The sequence below is a fragment of the Perissodus microlepis genome, chromosome 1 (genome assembly GCF_051167445.1).
Source record: "Perissodus microlepis isolate ML-2025 ecotype Zambia chromosome 1, ASM5116744v1, whole genome shotgun sequence".
Lineage (NCBI taxonomy): Eukaryota > Metazoa > Chordata > Actinopteri > Cichliformes > Cichlidae > Perissodus > Perissodus microlepis.
The window spans coordinates 6275278-6294436 of NC_140461.1; the positions used below are offsets into that span (position 1 = coordinate 6275278).

The following is a 19159-nucleotide window of genomic DNA, read 5'->3' on the forward strand; positions in this document are numbered from 1 at the left end:
AAAACTAAAACCATAAATTAGCCTTTACAATGGTTCAGCAAAGCAGTCATGTTGGAAGTCCCCATCAGTGTACATGATCACTGATCGAATAGGAGTGGATTATACAAGTTTAAATCGTTTTAAGCCAAACTATCCAGTAGTCTAAAGCAAAAAGAAAAAAAAAAGAAAAAAAGAAGTCCAAACCATAATTTGTTTAAAAACTAGTTGAAGCAGTGGGATGATTGAAGAGTTATTACAACTCATCACAAAATATCTGCTGGAAGATTTCAAAGTACACGCTGCTGGAGATCCTGTGACGACCAGTACACATAGCTGGGGAACAACAATCAAAAATAATAGATGTATGTCAATAAAATAGAAAATTTAACAATAAGTTTTTCAAAAAGGTCTTCGACTCTCTGAACCTGACACATTACGCTTAAGTATTTTACCTAAAGGGGAAATGCTGCTTTAAACCTTATTTTACTGCACATGCTCATGTTGACCCTTCTCATATCGCCAGATTTGAGAAGTTGTCGCTTTCAGTCAAAACCGAAAAATTACGTTGCTTAGTAGGTTTACTTTCAGAACCACCACACATCAAGAGGGTGAGGTGCTGCTCACAACAACTGGGTGCTGGCTTCCCAATTATGACGAATCAGGAGAATATAGGGCTTTTAGGAGGCTTAAAATCTGGGCTAATATTGCCCTTTTCAAGCAGAGGCTCAACTAAAGGGCAACAGAACAAGCAATGTGAATTAAATAAGAATCTTTAAAGCTTTCAATCATGCAAACCTACACATATAGCACCCTAATAAAAATGTATAGCTTTACATGATATGTCTATTAAAATAGAGTAAACTTCAAATCAGGCTTGAAACTCTCTTAATAATATATCTGTTATTACAGCCCTAGTGCTAGAACACCTCCGTCTTACTTCATTCATTCCAAGAGTAACTCATCAGAGCTGAAAAAAAAAAGAAGTGTGGCAATCATTTCAACTAGAGATATGTCATGTAGGAAATAAAGCAACAATGTGAAATAATGGCTAAAAATTCAGTGAAACGGATCATAATTTTGAAAAATAAAATAAACTATTGCATTTGTATTGTCATGTGAGACTGTAGCCTGTCAGATTTTAGATGTTTTAGTCTGATCTCTCTCTCTCTCTCTCTCTCTCTCTCTCTCTCTCTCTCTCTTAACATGCAATTGGATATAATGAAACCAGTAAAACTGAGTTCTGGAAAAGTCTTTTAAATATGAAACGTCATGAAATAAACAGTTATGACATAATACAGAACTTTTTTGTTCGTTTGTTTGCAGTACCGAGATTATCCACTAGGAGGAATTTATTAGCAAGGCTGAGTGGTGGGGCATATGCAATTATTTGAATACATCCATACCAGTAATTTCCTGTCTTCTTCCTCTCACCCCAACCAGTTGCAGTAGATAGCCGACCCCCCCTGAGCCTGGTTCTGCATGAGGTTTCTTCCTGTTTAAAAAGGAAGTTTTTCCTTCCCACTGTCACTAAAGCATTTAAAAGCACTCAAAGCTCAAAGGGGGTCATATGATTGTTGGTGTTTTCTCTGTTTTCTTTGTATTATTGTAGGGTCTTTCCCTTACAATATAAAGTGCCTTGGGACAACTGTTGTTGTGATTTGGCACTATATAAATAAATTGAATTAATGGATACTTTACCTAGCAACAGTTATAGATGGCAATTTGCATTTTTATATGTATTTTCATATATTTTATTGAAACCACACAAAATAAACCTCTTTTTTTTAAAAAATTATTTGTACTGTAGGCATCACACATTTGCACAAAGGTAAAGTCAATCTTCTTCGTTTTTTAGAAAACAGTCTGCTTAGAAAGCAGCATGTCACTTAAATCAGTCTCTCCAAGAAGACAGAGAATAACAGTTCAGTCTCCAGTTGTGTGATTTCTATTAAACAGGCTGTGGTTATTTTATTGGGGTCTGTTACTTAATAAAACAGCTAGCTCATCAAATCACTGCTTATCGCTGAGATAAGGGATAAGTACTGACTAACTCATGAAGTTTAAAAACATGGTTTCCCTCACTTTGTCGTAAAGTTGTATTTAAAGGATATATGAAGATTATTTAATTTGCTAACCTAAACTTGAAGTGTGGTGTGTTTTTAGTTCAATTCTACTTGGTAAAAGAATGATTTTGTTAAGGGTGGTGTCACTGATGCTGGGTTAATCATTTCTTTGATAGTCTAACTGTGGCACTATAAGGAGCACTGTGGAGTGTGTCAGCATTTAATTGCTAAACTCGTAATACAGCACTTTTCCTTTGATAAACATGAGAAGGGAAAAACAGCGACATAATATAATGTCTGTGGGAAACACCTAAAAACTTTTTAAATGTGTTGGCTTATAAGAAAGACCAATCCACATTTTTTACACATCTTATTGATAGGCAGATTGTTAATAGACAGAAGTTATTGGCTCTGTAGTTCAGGCATTCATCCTTGCCCCTGCTGGCTCATTCCTGCTCTTTGTTTTCATATTTCATTAGCAGGGCGAGCAGCATGTACCATCAGCTTCAATTATCCTCCCTGTCAGCGGACCGGCAGGGCCTGTCTGCTGGCTTTAGTGATTACAGGCTTCAGGGGACAGGTAATCAGGTCATGGTTACACTGTCACCCTGTCAGACTGCTGAGGCCACGGGGAGCAAATGGGATGAAAGAACTCTACCATCTTCAGTCAGTTAAGGCTAGATATTGATAGTGTATATAACCTGAATACTGTCTGGCATCATTTTGGTGCAGTGTCACATAGTGTATATATTTTCTTTCCATTAAACATGGTTGAAACTCTGATGGCATCTCCCTGGTCAAAACTAGTCATGTTAGAATGAGAAAAAAAAAGACCATAAGCGAACAAATGTCAGTGTTGTATCCATGTAGCATAGACGTTGAGTCAGACCATTTCCTTAAAAAGTGAGAAATATAGATTAGATGACTGCAAAGAAGGAACCAAAATCCTTTTTCCATGATGACTAGAGAACATGAAAAGATCACTACCTGATGTTCTTCAGCGTTGAAATGTTTTTTGGGTTCTTCTAAGAGTTTCGTTCAGTTTTCCGCAAAAAGCTTTCAAGGTATACTGTACAGGACTTGCTAAACACCAGATGGAAGCTGGTGATCATAGTTGAAAAAATTCTTAGAGACCAACAAATGTGGTGTCCCTCAGTTTCTTGACTCCAAGTTAACCTTAATGTTTAACATCAGCCACATGAGTTTAAAGTTGCTCCCTGTTTTTTTGCACAGGTTCAAGATATCTGAATGGCTTAATAGCTGTTATCCAGGGTTTAAAGTAAAGCAGTGTACTGGGACTTGATGGGAAGTAGTGCATTCTTAAAAACACATCACATGTTATGATGGGTTTCACACGGGAATGTTCTCATCACCCAGTTGCATTGCATAGTGGTTTCATGCACATCATGATCTGATTATTTTAAATCTGATTAAAATACATGTTGCTAGTGCTTATGTTTAAAAGAATATAATATCCCTTGATACTTATGTCAGCCCATTTGGAGAACATGGACCCTGCCTTTCATCATTGTTTAACTTAAAATTTAATGCAGCCCACAGTGCTGCTTCTAAAACCCATTAAACAGACTATGAACATGTGGATATCCTAGCAGAAATGATAGACATTATTACTGTGTCTGCCAAAATAAAATGGGAACCCACCCCCCCAAAATATCTAAGTGTTTTATAAAGAATGATGCAAGGGTTGGTGCTGAAGATGTTACTAGGGTGTGTCCAGTACATGCAGAAGAAATTCAGCACCATCATATTTTCTTGATTTATACCAATGCTTCTATAAATTTACACCTAATACAAAAGACTGTTCAAGCCTAACAGTCATTTATTTACTTAGATATTATTCAATATGTGCATACAGCCTGTGTGACACTTGCAGGGCACGGTCCCAGATTTTGCTGATTTTACATTCATCATTGAGCTACCCAGGGTAAGTATGTAACCAATGCTAAAAATATAAAACATAATTTCCCAGAAAAGAAATTAATTTATCTGACAATGTGTGTTTTCAAATATTTGGAGGGGAGAGCTTTTAAATACAGTTATATGTAAGCTACATCTAAAGGCATGCAGCTGTCATCACTGGTACTCCAGCCTCAAGTACTTTTTAGCTACAGTACCACGATGCTGCTTGACTCAGCTGTCATGATGGTATTTGCTAGCCTTGCATTGCTATACAAATGTTATTAGTTTATAACATGTCAGTTCAGTTGTGATTTCTAAGACACATTATCACTGGGCACAGACCAAAGCACCCCTGGAAACAATTGGACGATTACAACCAATCAGAGCAAAAAAATGTGATGTATTGCTAATGGATGGAAAAATGTCATTTTATCAAACCCGCCCCTTGTTGGATTAACAGTTGTCTCAATGCCAACCAGGCTTGGAACAGTGACTTTCCACATTCATATTATTCCCAGGCTAGGTCTTGGCCATTCATGCTCATTGTCTAGTATTCAGTGTGACTCACCACAGACCAGGGTTGGGGAACTCCGGTGTCCTGCAGATTTGCAGATTTTAGTTGTGTCCTTGATCCAACACAGCTGATTTAAATGGCTAAATTACCTGCTTGACATGTCTTGAAGTTCTCCAGAGGCCTGTTAATGAACTAATCACTTGATTCAGGTTTGTTGACCCAGGGTGAGATCTAAAACCTGCAGGACACCGGCCCTTGAGGCCTGGAGTTTCCCACCCCTGCCCTAGACCATGCTATGTTTATTTTATTAGTATTTTTTTTTGGTGTAAATCTTTCTCAGTTGAAGGTAAACTTTAAATTTCATTTTAAAACTATCGACCTTTACTATTCTATCAGATTAAAACAGCAAAGAATTGAAGAATTATACATCAGTTTTGCAACAGGAAGCATACAAAACCAATATTGGTTGTATAACACGTTGGGTAAATCATTTAATAGTATAATGTTAAACAAACCTGTGATTTCTCATGAGAAGTGAGGAAATATCCTTTTTTGACATTTTGATGTAAATGAAGATGTGGATATAAAACCTGTTAGCAATAACATGACAATCTTTAATCTTGTATCCACTCTGTCAGTTAGGTTTCTTTGTGTGGCTGCACCGAGTCCATGTGTTCCCAAGTGGTATTTCCTTCCCCTCCTAGTTTCTCTAATGATAGAATATTTGGGGCCTTGTGGTAAACAGAAATAGCAACACTTCTGAGGGACAGGCTTCTCTTTTTGCACCACATGCTGAAGAAATAGAGGCTGCACTGTATGCATTTGTGTGTGTGTGTGTGTGTGTGTGTGTTCTTTTTATTGAAAAGCTATTTTAAGTTATCCGTGACTGACTGATTTGAGTTTTTCTTTCCTAGTCAATTAGATGACTTGCTTTAGTGAATCCAAGCTAAATCACGTAGCTTTAATGTGGATAAATGCATTGAACCTGATGAGCTTGATGACGACTCCCTAAACGTTATGCATTTTGTATCACACAAAGAAGAAAAGATGAAAGCTCTAGTTGATACTTCTTGCCGTAGAAGAAAAAAACTGCAAATAATGGTTTCATCAATTAATTGATATGTGTAGTTATTTAGATTTGTATTAGTAGCACACCGGTAATAGCCAATAACTGAACAGTCACCATCAGCAGTTTTACCAAGAGGTGCGTCACTATTATTGGAGGCACCATACACAAAGTAAAGGCAGTGCCAAATTGCAGCGCTTCAGCTCCTGTCATCCAATCAATATACTTTGAGCTTCAATGCACCATCTATTGACCTCTCCACATCTTCGTTTACTAGTCTGCTAACATCTTATTTTGTTGTAGAGCTCTGAAGTTCATGAATTTAATACTTATTGTAACAAAAAAGTGACACAAACCTAACCTTTCTAAATCTTTTGACTGTGCCACCTTCTCTGTATCCATTCCTTCTTCTTTCACTTGCCATATCAAACACTTCTAGTTTCTATCTGACACTTTAGACTTAAATCAAAGAATTCACTCTGGCCACTCTTGTAGTGTCGTATAAGGATGATGACAAAAAAACTAAAAAAAATTCTTTGTCTTTGACTGTTTGAAACGCCAATTGAGAAACATTTTGTTGATCCACCCATCCACCCTCCACACTGCCGTATGACCTGGCTTCCTAAGTTTGCTCCTGTCATAATTACTTTGGCCATCAGAGGGCTGTGTCACATGTTTTGAGGTTAGTGATGCTGTTGTTCATTTGAGCAACTGAAAGGTTCTGTCAGTTCATTTGCTTGTATTGCAGTGACTGATGATTATGAAGATGTATTTGGGTGTTGAGGGTTTGAAATGGTGATATTAGTTAATTAAAATGAACTACAGTGAGCCTGGCTTGTGACAGGTGAGCACATTAAAATACTTATTTGATTATGTATCTCTGCTTGTCCTGATTCAAATTACTTTCTGGCAGCGCTGAAGGGTCAAGGGAAATATAAAATGTGTTTTATGCGTATTTATATATGGAGGTAATATTGAAATCATGTTTATTGTGTTGAGCAATACTTTCTAGCAGTGAAGGCTTTGAGTGATCTCGTCTCTCTTCAACTCTACCCTCCTCCACTCTTCTCTGCTTTCCTCTTGCTGTGGCTTTTGGAAAAGCTCCTAATCTGTTGGACTTGAGAACTCTTCCTGCGGGGTCACTCCAGTAATCGGGTTTGAGCCAACTCTTCCTAGCCAGCCAAACCTCTGGCTGCCTGCCGTCTGACCACAGGGCCACACACCCGCACGTTTGATGCTAAATATGCTGCAGAGGAGCTAAGAAATTACGCTCAATAAATATAGAAATCAAATAAAACAATTTCCAAATATTAGCCTTGCAATTTACTTTCCTGCAATCATATAAGTCTGCCTTTGTCGCTCACAGTAAATAGATTTCCCGTGGAGCTGCCAGGTTAAACAGTAATGTTGAATCAATAGCAGCATGGCTTGGCTTAATTAAACTCACTGTTGATTTGTAGGGATGAGAGCCAGACCAGAGAGTGGTTTGGGTCTGCTCAGTGTCCTGACACTGTTCTTAATGGTGCCAACACTTGATTAATACTGGCTGTACATGAAGACACTGTCACTCCATGCTGAGTTGAAGACTAGGTTACACCAGCAGCTTCCACACTGTTCAAGAGAATCCTTTATTGTGAGTGTCTGGCTTTTAGAGTTTTCTGCTAATATGTATAGGATTGCTTTTTCCATACTGTGCTATAGTATGTCAAGCAGTCGTGCTGTGCATTTGTACTGTGGCCTCAAAACAGGGGATAGGTGACTGAAGCTTCTCTTGTGTTGCTCTTTTTACATTTAGATATCAACCTAACTTTAAATTAGCATCATCCACACCAGTGTTTTGCAAAGTAGCTGTTGATATAGTAGTGGACTGAACCATTACTGCTGTTGCTGCTTTGCACTAAAAGTTTTCCACTGGTGAACTTGCATGAGTTTTTTGTGAAGTAATAAAGAAGGCATGGTGTGTTTGTTATGCAGTTAGCAAATCTGTTCAGATAAACTGCTTTACCATCTTTCTTGGGGTGTTAGCAAGGACAGCTTCATCTCACAGCTGTTCTTAGCATGGCTTGGTCTGACTAACAGGGAGTTTGTTTTTTGTTTTCATTGCATGGCTGTGCAAAAAGACAGTGAGCTCTCAACTGCTTGTATGGCACGCTTTTAGCTTGTTGTGCACCTCCCAGTATTTCTAACCCACTGCGTGCAGTGTAGCCAGAGTGTTCAGGCAAGTCACTGGTAGTTTTATTTGCCTGACTTACTATCTTTTTTTTAAAGGAAATAAATGTTTTGTATTATATGTGATATCATTTGGCCGGTTAGGCAGTTAGCTGTGATTGGTTGTTGTGGTTCTTTTCATTACTCGGCTTGGGTCATGCACTTCACTTATACTGCGTTCAGTTATTTATTTATTTTTTAGTAGATTTAGGCAAGTAGCTATTCAAAATGTAGGAAACAAAAAGAAGAAACTAGTTTGTTGATAACATTGCTTGAAGCACTGAAGCTGGTATTAAGAGAAGCCAGGATCATGGATTTGAGCAATTATTTCTCATAATCACAGTAAACCTAGAGGCTGATTATAAGTAATGTTAGCATAGGCACCCATATGGTCTGAGGGTGAATCAGCTGCTTAAAAATTCTAAAACACACAAAGACGCCATGAAGAAAAAGTGGTTTACTATTGTTTTATCATTCAGAATATTGAGTTGACACCTAATTAGATGTCTATAATTAGAAAGACTGATTAAAATAGGCAAAGTGCCTTCATTCAAACACTGCAAAACTGTAGGTTTGGAAATCAGGCCAGTTACAACATGTGTTGAAATACTAGCCAGTTTTCAGCATCTGCATAAACTTATAAACTCATCCTGCAGCTCTACACCGTCCATCTGTTTGCACAGCGTTTTCTGAGCACTTATTTTCTTGCACAGCCTAACGTGAGTGTGTTCAAAGCACCCACGTCTTATCTTTCCACTCAACAGGAGACAGTTTTTCAGTGTACAGCTTTTTTTAGTCTGACTTTGTTTTATTATTTACACTCACTAATCTAATGATCTGAAAAGCTTTAGAGACTCACCTTTTTATAGTTTTCTATTACCTCTATGTGGCACTTTTGCAAGATCGATACAAATTCAGTTTGTGTGGAGGCATTCTACTCGTCCAGTACATATGCTAACCTAAAAAAAGAGCTCACTGTTTAACCAGTATTTTCAAAGAGCCAGAAATGCTAATGGTGAAATATATGTGTGTATATGTAAGCAGGGGTTTTGGGTAGGGGATAGGAGATTGCCTAAAGGAACCTCAAGATGGAGGCCTCAGATCTTCTTACCATTACTTCACAAGATAAAAAGGAAGTTATTACTTTGCTGAAAGCGCAGAATTTCAATGAGAGCAGGAACAAACAAAATGTTAAAGAATTCATTATAATATCATTTAATAGATCAAAAGATTGGGCTGAGGCTACAGATATTTCTCATTTTTGGAGCTATGTGGCTCGGCAAACTCATTTGCTTTTAAGGACTGCAAACCTCATAAATACATGCACTAATTCATGGTGTGATGTTCGCAAACTTTCCAAATGCGTCCATTTCGGAAACTTTAGACTCATGTTCAATTCCCACAGCCCACGCCAGAGCCCAAAAGTGACTAGTCAATAAGTGCATGAACAAGACACTCGGATAGGCTACCTCTCAGTCATGACTGAGAAACTCATGCAGTCACATAACTTGTTGGTGATGACTTTTTAGAGTGGAAACTGATCAGTCAAACTACAATTGATGCAACTTCTATGTTGGTTGCCTGACTGCTAATAGTTGCATGTCAGTTTAACCTTAAAAATTGTGAAATTTTGGATCACTTATTTGGCATACTTAAAGGCATGATCCCATCACTCCTCTCTCCAGCTTTACTGTACAAAATCAGCAGCTATTGCTTTTCAAAAAGTTATAATCAAAAATTGCTTTTCTCAGATCAACTCATAAATGAAGCTGTAACAGCTAACTTTGGTGGTCTTCTTGTTTTACTTCTACTCAAAAGTGTGCTGAATGTTGCTGTTTTGTATTGGCCTGAAAAAAGGGACCAATAAATCCACATTAAACACTAAGCACTTATATGGTTGTAAGGCTTGCAAAACTCTCTCATAAAGTCAGTTGCATCACTTCAGTTTATACATCAGTAACTGAATGAGAGTCTGTTCTTTTGGCCAAATGGTTAGTACTGATTGAGCGAAGACTAGAGTTTCTAGTCCTTCTTTTTCTGTATTCATTTCTGCAGAGAAATGTAATTTTTATTTTCGTCAGCTCTCCATAACCCACAAGCATTTGTAGATAATGTGTGTCTCTGTGAGAAGTTTTTGAAAGGCAAATACTAAATGAGCTTCAAAGTTGTAGCAGTAGTGTTTCCATATAGAAAATATGATTGGGGATTCTTGACACTGAACTGTGTGGGAGCAGCTCAGATTGTAATTTGTAAATGTTATTGGCTCAGCAGACCTTCAGCCTGTTTTTCTTGTTAGAAATTTTACACAGTACGATTACAATTTGGAAACACAAGCAGACACATAACCAACATAATGACCCTTAAACACAGCCCAGGCTCACCTCGCAACCTCAGCTGACAGCCTTTTAAGAAAACATGAAAATGGCAGACAGAAAAAAAGAACATATTTTGTCAGGATTCAAACTTAATTTGGAGTGCAATTAACATTTTTTTGTTTTCTTTTTAATGAAAGGAACAGAGGGTATGGAAGTGTGGCCGTATTTTACAAGGCAGCTTGTGTTTCAATCTTTGTTGCAGGCATGACATCAGTGTCTCTGTGTTGAGACAGGAAAATCTTAGCCCACTGCCACTGCCATAAAAGCAACACAATAATGAAATGACATCACAGTGTGCCAGTAATTAAATGAGCAGACTGCTGTCTTGGAGTTTTTACAAGGCTGGGAGATTGAGAGTAACATTGTGGCGCGCAGGAGAATGGGGTGTCAGTAAATGAAGCCTCCAAGCTACGGGCTTTTTTAATGTATAATTCACAAATGTATTATTACATTTTTATTGCATTATTCTTATGGTTTGATACACACACTGACATGGCCTTTTATGTATTCTTGCCTCCTTAAAGAGAATCATACTTAACAGAATAACACAGCTTCTTCACGTGCTAACTGGGGAGTCTGGTGGTACGGCAGATGACAGTTTAAGCCAACTAATCTGCCTGGCCTTCAGCCTAGCTTTAAATGGCCATGCTGCTGGTGCATGGAGATCAGTTTAATTATTACATTTCAAGCAAAAACCCATTAGCTTCGTGACCTGCAAAACAGCATAGGCCAGTGTCGATACTCTGACTGCTTGATACCAGAGGCTAGCTTGTCTGACTGTGGGTGATGAATTAATCACAGTGCATGTTCCTGTCATGCCTGGCAACAGACTACAGCATCATTTGGTTTCCTTTCTCCTGACTCACTATAAAAGACGTGTTCCTGTCTCACTAAGCCACAGGAGAGAAGCTAAAGTGGAACATTCAGAAGACTTTGACTCTACTGAATGTCAGGTTTTGTCATTGGCCACGTTTACAAGGAATCTCATTTGCAGCTGTTGTTGCTGGTAGTAATATGCAAATTATCATTCTTATTCAGAAACTGTGCATTGTGCCAGAGCATGATTTGCATAACAAAATGTTAATTCAGTCTCTGCTTCTTTCCATGATATTTTAACATAAATTGTCATTCACTTTCTTTACATCAAAGAAGTATGTGCACATCTGGGCTTGTGTGGAGAGTGGCAATATAGACGGGGAACTGTTAAACACTTCAGCTAGTAAATAAGCCTGATCTAAGTCCTGCACCCTCAGGGACCAGGTCCACCACATAGAATGTTTATGATGCATTCGTTCCCCTAGAACCTTTATAAAAAACTTCATTTATTAGAACTTCAAAGAATGTCCAGGCGTGCTGGGGAGAGAGAATCTTCTGCCTTATTTTGCCTTGAGCAAAAGATCCTCTCTTCTCTTGCTGGTGGATACCATGCAAATAAGCTGCTAGAAGGAAGAAGGACGACGCTGAGCAAAATGCGAAGTAGGAGAGAGCAAGGAGACAAGCAAAGCTGCAGGGAAGGTAAAGATACGAATAAAGCAATCTCTGTCATCAGTTCTTAACACTTTAGCAAACAGTAATGAAAGAGAAACTCTTTCATCTACTAGCAAATCACCACAGATCTCACCATGGTTGTTTCTGCACTGACTACTAGGATCAGCTCCATAATCTACTGGAACAAAATGATATTCAGAGACAGTGATTTCTTTATTCAGCTGGCAGCAGAAGATTGGGGGGCTATCAAGTGGTGCCTGCTGCGTAGTAACAGCTTGAAGCCTTATTGATTTAATGTTGGAGTGACTGAAGCAGAGGTCACAGTGGGGTCAACACAATTAGAGTTGGACCCATGCTCTTTAATGAGGAGAAGTGATGAAAGGGTTCCCAATTACTCTGCCAGTTTGTACTGAAAACAACCTGTTAAGAAAGAGCACGATTAACCTTCCACAGCTCTAACTTCTACTCATTCTTTACATGAGGAGATGGTGAAGGGGACATTAATTAGTGCTCATAATGTTAGAACTACTGTGTAGAACTTTCTATTTTTACAAAGCCCCTTTAGTAAGACATATTGAGGTCAACAGTCCAGTGTTAGATGGGGCCCATCATGTTTATGTCAAAGGTACTGAATACTGAAAGAGGAAATGCATGGTACTATGTGCACTCTATTACAATTTTTAAATATGTACAATTGCATACACTTTGAGCAACATTTATTTGACACATAGTTGTGGTATGAACTATACTGTGCAAAAAAATCTTGTGTAGCAAAGGTTGCTATCGATTGAAGAAAAAGGCATCATCTTTTTTTTGGCTTCCGCTCAAAAACAGTCTTGCTGACCAACTACACAAAAGTTCAACCTTGTCAGCTTCTTTATTCTGAGAGAGAGAGAGTCAGTGTTTCAGGAAAAAAGCTGCACATCTGTTGTGGATTTTAATCTTTTTCTTTTTGCAGTGCAGTAAACGCAGAAGTGCATTCCATCACGGATACAGTGTTTTTTTCACTGCATGAAAACTAGACTTTATGGTCTTCCTGAGGGCTGACATCGATCACCTCTACTGGTGTCTAAGAACACTAGCCGATTTTGTTCCTCAGAGACTCTAATTGGCATTGAATGGACCAGGTGTTGCTATTGACAAAGATGCATTATATTATATTATATTATATTATATATTACATCTATGAAGCAATAGGCAGTATACTAACTTATAGCCTATACGTTAGCTGTGCCTATAGAACATTTGGAAACAGAGGGAACGGCTATCATGTCTCTCCCCAAACAATCAGCTTACCAGCAGCTAAGTAACTAATTTGATCTTGTTTGGCTAATCTGTACAACACCCCCAACACCCCTGCAAAAATGCCACGTGGTTCCATGTGGGTGTAGCTGTGTTGAAAGTCCTTGAAAACAAATTCTTACCAAAAATTGTCGTCAATTTTATATTTTATGTTGACCAAAGGCTTGCTTTTTGCCTTATTACATAGACATCACAATAATTGTTTTAATGTGATTATATGATATGTGACAGTGTGATATGTATTTTTCAAAATTAATGTTAACTATTTTCACACATGAATTGCAACCGTGAACTTCTTGAGAAATTATCTAACAAAGGTGCATGTGAGAACACAAGTTGGACATTGAATGCGCTTTAACATGCCATCTCTCTCCATGTGGTGTTGACTGATGTGAGAACATGGCAAGTAAATTCAAATGGAATAAGTGGAATGTTTCCTTTTTCCACTATCTAGACAGCGCTTTCTTCTAAACCACAATGAGTAATTTAAATAGAAAAAGCAGGGGAGTGAAGTTTTTACCCTTGTGTAACAGATATGGAAGAAGGAAAATCTGGACAATTATAGGGTTTAATTTTCCTGACACTGGCCCTTTGGAACAGTGGAAACCAGCTCCAACCACTAGTATGGATCACGCGCTTTGCCCTTAGAAATTTGTTTGGTCTTTGTTTGTATATATTTTTTAAATTCAGAGACAGACTGATAAATAACTTTATTGTTGATAAATAACTTATAATAAAGTTTAACATAAAATAATTTGATCTATTTGACCTTTTGGCCTGACTTCTGGCTTCGGATGTAGCAATAAATTTATGTTCAATGGAATAAGAAAATGTTAATGGTGGTTTGTGTGTTTGTAGTGTTTTGAAGGGTGATTTACTCAAAGCTCCTTCCTTGCCAGACAGACTGATCATAAAACAGGAAGTGCTGTAGTTGACAGAGCTAACAGGAAGCTGGCAGCTTGCAGGGGTTTTACTTCACTCTAGTTTAGTTATGTCCAGCCTTTTTGTCATCACTGTGGTAATAAATAAGTTTTTCATACTTTTAAATATAGGCTTAGTTGAAGTTTTGAGACGCACACAAATAAATGCTAGTAATAGTTCCAAATCATTTTTAAATGACTGATGAATATTAGATGACTTAACCTGCATTTAATCTTGGAACATTTCAGTGGCCATGAGTTTGAAACACTGTTGCTGATGAACTACGTGGGTGACACAATGTTTCAAACTCCCACACTACACTTCACTATTCATAAGAATTGCTCAGTAGAGTCATGGGTCATGATGTTTCACTGTCAGAAAATGTAGATTTAAGTGAGCTTAAATTTAAGCGAGCTCTTCATAGTCGATATAGGTTATTGCTTAGTATATTTATAAATTATATACAACCGGGAAGTATTTTAAAGGAACAGTTTAACATTTTCGGGTATATACTTTACTTTCTTACTAAGATTAATGATATCATTGTCATGTTTATGCAGCAGCTAAACAGCCAGCCGTAGGGTGGCCGCAGACTGCCTAAAAATCTACGAGTACCGATATATTTTCAGAGCCAAACCCAAACCCCTTCACCCCCTATATACCGTTAAGTGATCCTGGTGGCGTGCACAACTTTTGACATGTAGAAAAACTTGCAAGACCAGTGTCATATACCCATCATGGGCTTTGATGATTTGCCACATCATGTTCATGGACAGAACTTGGCCAGTGCTCTGCATATGACTTATTTAGCCATTTGCAAATATAAAGCAGTGGTAGTAGTGATTGCAAGCTTTACAGTTTAACTGATGTTTATGTGCTCTGCCACAAGTTAACTGCATTGCCGTGAACTCAGTAATTTGTCAGACACAGAGAGAGGGACTAGTGCATTGTTCCAAAGATCTTAACAACAACACTACAATGCCAGGTGTCCACAGCACTACATTTGCTTACAATACATGATAAGAATCTCTGTCACAGCAGTTTCAGTGTTTGTGCAAAACTCTTCATTCTAGCTTAGTGCCTCAAAAAGGATGGCACTACTCAGCAATTCCACTTTAAAGACTTCTTGAAACATCTAAACAAAATCAGCCATAAATAAATAAATAACAGTCAGCGATGTGCTCTTCTGCTGGGCTCTGCCAAACCTAAGCAGCCCATATATTCATGCACCATAGTGTTCAGTCACCCAGCACTAGCTTGGTGCTGGTTATTAACAATTCCAAAAATAAGTACTGCTACAGCTACATTCGCCTACACTAACATTCACTAAGCAACATCATTTGTTTGAATCATAAAAATAACAACTTGCATTTTTTTTAAACTTGATTCAAATTTAAACTGACAAACAAAAGCACAGAGAATAATTATTAAAGGTAAAACCTACTTTGGCTTTTCTTTTTTTATTTTACAGACCACAGTTTTGTCTTTGGCTGAGCTCAATATTCTTTACTTCTGCTTTACGTCCATGTGATTATTCAAAGATTTTGTCACTTTGTCTAACAACTTAGAACTATGTGAAGTTTTAGCAAATGTATTTGGCTGTCAGCTATTTTTTTGCAAAGAGGTTCCAATGTGTGTACTCCCCATTCATATGTACACTTGTGTGGCACTCACCATACTTTATCTGTAAAACAATGTTAGGTGGAAGCTCTTTGACTCTTATTTACCAAATCAACAAGAAGTGAGATTCTGCTATTGAAGAGACATAGGAGATAAAATAAAATCCAGCGCAATCCAACCTTGGAAAAGTGTGTTTCACACCCTGACAAAGCATTGTCACGCTTCCGAATATCCACAGGAATTGGATTTCATGGGCGAGATAAGGCGGAGGGTTTTTGACTGTGAGGTTCGCTCTAGGGTTTAGCGCTCCCTGTTTAAGGATGTATCAAGAGGAGAGCATCTTCTAACGTTAGAGAGGTGCTGAAAGGGTCAGAGCAAGTTTAAATTATGAAATGAAAGGGATTTTTTTAATTGATGTAAGGAAATTACAAATAAAAAATAAAACAAAATAAAATAACGAGAAACTGTCAAAAGGATGCATACAGTGAGTTACCTATGACACAGACATACATCATCATTGCCATCATCACCACCACCATCGTCACCACCACCCCCACAATAGCCATCATCACATTCACCAGTATACATACCCAAGAACGTATATTCAAAAGGAAAAAGAACATCTCTCTATCTTAATTAAAAGCAGTAGCGAATAAAACAGTTTTAAGATCTAACTTAAAACCAATTTAAAAATGTACTTAAAATTAAAAGAACTAAGATTTGGAGCAGATGTCAGGTTTTGTGGTAGTATGTTGCAGATATTAGGAGCACAAATAGTAGATGCTGATGTTCTTGTTTCGTTTGAACTCTCAGAATGGAAAAAAGCAAACTGTTAAAGTGATCTGGTTACTCACTGTTTTAGAATAGATGGGACTTTTTGTTTGGGTGTTATAATATTACAGTACATGGATGATTTGTGTGTTTGTGAATGCTGGTTGTCTGTTGGGTCATCTCTGTTCGTATTAATTTTCATATCAGCCAGACAGTTTCTGCCATAGTAACATTGATCAGGACAGCTTGTCTGGGAAATATGTGAATGAACGGTGTAAAACAGACTCCACTGAAGCATGGGCAGCCTGAAACAAAGCAATTGTTGCTACTACAGAGAGGAAAAAGTGTCTATAAGCATTTGGCAATTTTGTGTTTCAGTAGTATTGCATTGTTTCTGGATCCAAGGTTGCATCATCTTTCATTCTTTTTAAAATGTCAGCAATAAAGCACTCAGAGGAAAACATATGGAGACTAGACATTTACTGCCAGTAGGGCTGCCACAAACGATTCTTTTTGCGAATAGTCAACTAATCAGATCGTGCATCCATTGGACGTAAAACGTACAGCTTATTGCACCAGCGTGCATCTGCTCTTATATAACTATCATTATCTTACAGCTTTAAGTGTTTAAGGTATGTGCTAACTAAAAATAAAGACAAGATGATAGTTTATTAAATTTTAATGACATTTGCAGATTGTTTCAGTGAAGTTTAATAAACTCAGCCGTCTGCTCCTTGCTATCTAAAATATAACAGGACACCGGAGTATATTCTCGAGCATCTCACACTTCTGATAATCAGTTGTCTGCTTGACATTTATTCAGCTGTGTAGAAACTACAACTTTAATCTCAACCAAACCGATTTACTCAGGAACAAATAAAATACTAAAAAAAAGCCAAACAGTATCATTTTTAAGTTATCTAAGTGACTTATATATCATGTTTAACCTGAGTAGCGAAAGACGGCGGTGGGTTTGAAAATGATTTGCCGGGAGTCCGGTGTTCTCACGGCTCTAGTGACCTTGCCCCCGGCTAGCTATCGAGCTAGTGGGTAACAGACGTCTCCGAAAATGTCGGAGCGCTTTTGAAAATATGTGGTGTCTTGATAAACTGAGCAGATATTTCAAGTTTACACAGCTACATTCTCACCTGAAAATATGTTAAACGTTTATTTTGTGACCCAGAAAGAATAATAAGAGTAATATTAAAACTAACTAGCTGCCGCCATTGTTGACAACTGAGCAGGGCCGCGCTATGAATTCTGGGTAGTGATGTTCGATTCGTGAACGAATCGTTCAATACTCGAGAATCACTTTACTGACTCGTGAATCATGATTCACAAGCCCAACTGACTCACTGACTCATCCCTATTGCTGTTAGCAAACTAATTCCATTAGTAGAAATATATCTAGCTTATAATTAAAATTGTGGGGGAAAAAAACAACAGCCAGTTTCGTAACAAAAGCATTTCTGCTCTGAACTGGAAGAAAAAACCCTGAGTAGAAGCTCACATCAAGAAAATAGCTCCTCGGTTCAGAGTAGCATTGCGCTGCTAACATGCTAACAACACATTTGAGCTACTCACCCCCTCCCTTCCTGTGCTGAATCGTAAGCATAAGCGAATCACTCAGGACTCGCTCCTCCCTCCTGTGCTGAATCATAGAGTGAACGAATCACTCACTCACTCACTAACCCCCTCCCTCCTGTGCTGAATCAAAGAGCGAACGAATCACTCAGGACTCACTAACCCCCTCCCTCCTGTGCTGAATCAAAGAGCGAACGAATCACTCAGGACTCACTAACCCCCTCCCTCCTGTGCTGAATCATAGAGCGAGTGAACGAATCACTCACTCACCCCCTCCCTCCTGACTCACAGCTTCTTCTTCTTCTTGGTTGGCAACCAATGTTAAGGCGCATTACCGCCCCCTGGCTCACAGCGCAGTGGACATTTAGATGAGAAAATATATATTTGACACACTTAAGGAATATATTATTAAAATACAAATAAACAAAATAAATGTTTATTAAGCAATTTTGATAGGAAATTGCTTAATTTTAGAAATGTTTTTGCTCTTTTTTCTCTATAAAATAGTTGTTGTTGTTTTTTTTTTTTTGAATCATTCATCTTAGCAGTGGGATTTACATGAAAAGGGAAACAAATTAAGTTTGAGTGAAAATGTAAAATTTTTGCACTCTCTGGTCAACTGACTCAGTGAATCAAATGACTCAAAAAACCCGATTCACTTTGGTGAGTGACTCATTAACACTCGATTCAGTAAAAAGAATCAAATTTACCATCACTAATTCTGGGACACAGCTTCTTCTTCTTCGGGGGCATCCTTGTACATGCAGTGCTACCATCTTCTGTTTCAGTCCGTTATTACACTCTTAAATACTACTACTTATTCCTGCGCCTTTTGGGATCTTACAAAGTGTCAAACGACGTGTCGACTATTAAATTAGTCATCAACGATTTTAATAGTTGACGTAATCGTGACTAGTCGACTAATCGTGGCAGCCCTAACTGCCAGCATGAACAACAAATCGTAGCCACATCTTTAATATTTACCATCATTTACCTATTTGCAAATTATTCACTGACATCGATTTTCTAGCTTACAATACTAGCACATGGCAGCTACAAATTATTCACCTTTCTATGACTATATTTAGGCCCTTGACGGACCTTTTTTGGTGAAAAAGTCAAAGCGTTGGCTAACTAATGATAAAGTACTCGATATTTTGCATGTATTAATATTTCAGGGAAACCACAATCTTCCCCTGATCTCCTTCAAAGTATTTTTGTAGCCAAAAAATGACAAAAAGGGTCAGTGGTTCAATTCCTGGCTTCTCCAGTCTACATGTCAAAGTTTCCTTAGACAAGAAGCTGAACCCTGCTGCCTCTGATCAATCAGAGTTTACTTGAAATAGGA

The 19159-nt window shown here is 38.0% G+C and overlaps 1 protein-coding gene across 1 annotated transcript in view; it reads left to right on the forward strand.

Annotated features, from left to right (window-relative positions):
- The window catches only part of LOC146393217 (myocyte-specific enhancer factor 2A-like), a 49135-nt gene that overhangs the window by 565 nt on the left and 29411 nt on the right, over positions 1–19159 (forward strand). The gene's annotated exons all lie outside the window — the stretch shown is intronic.